Raw genomic sequence first — 4,975 nt, forward strand, 5'->3', positions numbered from 1 at the left:
GGAAGCTGTTGTGTGAACATAGCAGAGGAAAAGTGCATGGTTTGGAATTGTGAAGGGAGTCTGCTAGGGTTGTATTCTCTCTCCATACCTATTCAATCTGTATGCTGAGCAAATTATCCCAGAAGCTGGACTCTATTAGGTGGGGTGTGGCATCAGGATTGGAGGAAAACTCATCAATAACCTGTACTATGCAGATGACACAACCTTGTTCGCAACCTTTTTTATGGACTGTGTTTCAATGCCAAGAGAACACAGATTCTTACTAATGGACCGATTAGGCAGCATTATGATGGATAGATGGATGAGGAGATTGAAACTGTCAAACAGCTTCATCTTGCTTGGATACACGATTAACGCCCTAGGTACGAGCAGTCAAGAAAAAAAGAGACACATTGCACTGGGAAAATCTGCAGTTAGGGACCTTTCCAAATTATTGAGGAGTAGTGATGGCAGTTTGAAGACTAAGATGCATCTGATTCAGTCTGAATCAGTTTTTCTGATTACCAGATATGGATCTGAGAGCTGGAAAATGAATAAGGATGACAGAAAAAGAATTGACGTCTTTGAACTGTGGTATTGGAAAAGAGTGCCGAACATCCCATGGACAGCCAAGAGAATGAGCAGATACGTCTTGGAAAAGGTGCCGCTGGAGTGCTCTTTGGAGGGAAAAATGATGAAGCTTTGCCTCACATACTTTGGGCATGTTGCTAGGAGGGGCTATTCCTTGGAGAGGGACATGATGCTGGGAAGAGTGGAGGGTCGGCAAAGGAGAGGAAAACCCTCAACCAGTTCGAGTGATACGATGACTGCTGCAATGGGTTCTTGTGTGTCAGGAAGTGTGAGGATGGCGCAGGATAGAACAGGGTTCAAATCTTTAGTTCATAGGGTTGCTGAGTCGTGCTCAATTTGACAGCCCCTAACAACAACCACCACGTGCGATTTAAGATCTTGGAAACCTGTTGGAGGGTAAGTTATTAGTTGGAATTGACACAGTGACTATGAGAGAGAGGGAAAGGGAGAGGGAGGGAGAGAGAGAGAGAGAAACTTTTATACATATAAATCTGACAAAAAATGGAACCTGGTCACCAGTAAATATTATAAAATGCTGCCATCTTGCCACAGCAAAAAACTTGTCAGTATGTTCTGTAGAATGGATTTTCTGTGTTTTCTATTATATACAGGAGAAATCCTAATGTCTTCTTCCTTCCTCCCCCGGTTTTCCCAGGTTTAATGAAAACATTACAGCGAAACAGACAGACTCAAACGACTCCACTAGGTGTTTTGAAATTCATCCCAACCGTAGGCTGAGTGACCTGCAGGTTGGACAGACTGCCAAAGTCCAAGAGCTTCAGCATTTCCTTAGTATCAGGATCTACTTCAATGATTTCCTGATCTAGGGCTGAAACCTCTGGTACACAATTACCTCTGTTTTCTCTCTCCTTCTGCAGCTTAATGGAGATGCCTCTCATAGGCCCTCTCTGAATCCGCTTCATCAGATGTGTGACATCCATTCCTGCTATCTTCTTCCGGAGCTTCTTGCTGGGAATAATGGCGATCTCCTCGCATGTACACTTGTTCATGTGGAAAAGTAATTGCCCCGGCCAGTGTACCATTTCTCCGTGATGACCCGGCCGGTGCCTTCATGGTTTTGGTGCGAACGTGGCCCAATATTGGCGGGTCCTTGGTGAAAGAACCCTAGAGTCTTCTTCTACTTCTTAGTACAGTATTCTTTGTTCTCCTTTTTCCCTGCCTCCAAAGTTGTACTCATTTTATTTTAGGGAATGTTAAATGATTGTTTTTGTTTTTTTTAAATCTGAAACTCAGCTGTGCATTGATTCACTTGAGTAATTGCTCCACTATTTCACTAGGGCTAATGAGTGCAAAGATTATGAGGATGCCTAAGAAAGAAAATGAAAAGTTAAATCTGTTATGACTAGGAAAAAAGACAAGATACAATTGCTTGAGTATAGTTGACTTAGATAAAGAAGAAAAGCTTTTGAAAACTGCTGAAAGATTATGAGTAGCTTTTCTTTAAAAAAGCCGTTGTAGTTACATAATCATTTTGGATTAATATAGAATGATTTTCTTCTTTATATGCTAATGTGGATAATTTTTATATATTTATTGTCATTGTATTTCCTACAATAATGACATCTATAAAATACCTTTCTTTTTCAAATAGTTTTGTGACTTTCTAAAAGGCTAAAATGGTCACTTATATGATTACTTTGATTCTTATTTACATGTAAAACTATGTCTCCATTATGTTATGTATTTATTTTAAAAAGCTTCTATTTTTTTAAACATCAAATTATTTGTAATAGTGGGATATTGAAACTAAAGAAACAGTATCTTATATTCTAGAAAGATTGGTAGACGGTATTTTAAACTTTTTTCAGATTTTTCCTTCTTAAATTTTTTTTAATTTTTATTTATTTATTTTTTTTATTTTTGTGTGAGTGTACCTTCAAATCAGATCTGACTGGTACAGGAGGAGATTGTCCCTCCTTTTCCCGGCAGAGCATCTGGTGGATTCGAACCGTGAGCCACTGGGATTGTAGTTGCAGCTCCTTGCCATTAGGCCACCAGAGCTCCCCATTCCCTCTTAAATTGTAACAACATCTTATGTCTGTCAGAGATGACGAGATTGGTTTAGGATAAAGCGGGTTTCAGAGCTAGTGTACAAAGGGTTGCTATAAGTTGCACTCTACGGCACATAACAACAACAACAATAGCATCTAATTATATATTTGTTATTACGTTGTTGTTGTGGTTGTTGTTGTTATGTACTGTCAAGTCAGAACTGAATTATGACTTATCCTCCAATGAGTTTTCATAGGCCGTAAGTCACATAATTAATTGCTCGTAAATGGAGGAGATTGCCCATCTTTCTCCCATAGAATAGCTTGTGGATTCGAACCACATACCTTGTATGGCAGTGCAACTCCTTGCCACTAAACCACCAGGGCTCTATAATTAGGTATATACATTATATAATAACAGCTCAATCACAAAAGAGAGAGATACCACCCATTAGCGTTACTTTGATTCTGTCCCTTTATTTTGGGTTAGAAGAGAGATCTTTTCAAATGCTTGACTTCAATAAAATGAGTCATAGTTTACATATCTCTTACTATTCATTTACTGTAGTTCCAGGAATGTTTTGAGTCAATATTCTAAGAAACATGATTTTTATTATTTTTTTAGAATATTGAAAAATAATGCTTATACTAAAGGAGAAAGTTATGCTCTCTCTCAATGTGGTCCTGAGAAGAAACTGATGATCCTGAAAGATGAGTTTCAGTGAGAGGATAGATTCAATAACATATGTATAATCAAAACTCAGCTCACTGCTGTTCAGTTGGAATTGACACATAGCTGACCCTCCAGCAGGTTTCAAGAGGCAGTAAATTGCAAGGAAGTAGATTGCCCAGCTTTCTTCATGGAGCAGCTGGTGGATTTGAACTACTTACCTTTGGATTGGAGGCATAGCTCCTTATTCACTAGGCCACCATAGCATATGTATTTTTGCTTTATTTCTACCATTTATTAATTCATCCTTCTCCACTTATTAAGCATACATTGCATTTAAAGAGCTGAAATTATAGTAAAAAAATGTCAATTATCATTACAGAACTCTCAGTTAGTGTGAAAGAAAGATATGTAAGCCTGGTATCATAATGTAGTCCATGAGGTACAATAGTAGTGCAGAGAAGGAACATGTAAGTATTTGGGGGAGTTAGAGGGTAAAAGGCAGATGTAGTTTCTTGAGGTAAATATTAAATGAATGTAATGTTGAGGGATGAGAAAAGGTATTTTACTTAGGAAGAATAGCATGTGACAGGCTTGAAACACTAAGACTTATTGGAAGAAACAAGCAAAGCTTTCCATGGTCAGACCATCCAATGCCCGTAAAGAGGTGCTGAAAGAGAGGAAAGCAGCATTTGGGAATCATTCTGAAAACAATGGGGAAATTGTCTGTCTAATCTTGCCATGGATACTTTTTTCATTTTTTTCTTAATTCTATGAAATCTCCCCCAAAGCAACTGGCTACCTTGAACGTCTTTATAAACTAGGTTGTACCGCTTTGAATTTTCTTGATTAATGAGCACCTCTCCATTCCACTTAGCAGTGTGTCAAACAGGCCCAAGTTTTAAAACTATTCTTTATGTTGATAAGCCAAATATGATTCCTTTTCTTTAATCTTAAATACCAGTGAGTGCTATTGTGAATTGATGAACCCCTGTTATTTATGAAATTACCTCTATTGTTACAGCCTGACAATTTGCTAACAGAAACACATCACAAAAATGGCAGCACTTCTGCTCATTTAGCGGCTTCCATTGGCATTTTATCCTCCCCCTCATGATTACTGTAATTTTTTTTTCAGCTTGGTGGTAAATCACCATCTAATTACGTACCATCACAGCAACTCATAGCGGTTGATCATGCCTCACTCCTAAATTCTAAAAGTAACTCTGTTGAATCAAGTGTTGTCACTTCTCTTGACCTTGCTTTACCTGCTGAATGTCTGGACTTTTTGACTTCCACTTCCTTAATTATAGTGAGAGCCAGCTCAGAGAGAATAATGCAACTTAGAAAAGTTAATTGGTCACCTGGGTAAGGTACGGAGTGAGGGGCAAAGCAGAAAGCACCTTCGAGTTGGTTCACTGCCAAATTCAGATGACCTCATTTGTTTTTGGTTTCTAATGCACATTTCTTATAAAAAGGCACTGACAGCTGATGGGAAATTGTCAAAGAATCTGGAGGGTTTTTTTTGCCAATTATGGTAATTTGTGTCTAAATGCTCAGTACAGTTACAAATCAATTACTCTGTTTCCTCACCTGTCAAATGAATGTATTTTTTTTCTGTTTCATACAGATAGGTGAGGTTAAAATGTCCTAAATTATTGCTTGTATTCTTGTTAGAGATAGAATTTTCAACATCATTTTAATGAAATGGAATCTTCCTTTA

At 38.0% G+C, this 4,975-nt stretch overlaps 1 pseudogene; it reads right to left on the reverse strand.

Annotated features, from left to right (window-relative positions):
- Positions 1 to 1,259: 1,259 nt before the first annotated feature.
- On the reverse strand, positions 1,260 to 4,367 carry LOC102873168 (annotated as a pseudogene).
- Between the last annotated feature and the right edge of the window lie 608 nt (positions 4,368 to 4,975).

This window comes from Elephantulus edwardii, unplaced genomic scaffold (genome assembly GCF_000299155.1).
Source record: "Elephantulus edwardii isolate Elephantulus edwardi_28Jun2011 unplaced genomic scaffold, EleEdw1.0 scaffold00019, whole genome shotgun sequence".
Lineage (NCBI taxonomy): Eukaryota > Metazoa > Chordata > Mammalia > Macroscelidea > Macroscelididae > Elephantulus > Elephantulus edwardii.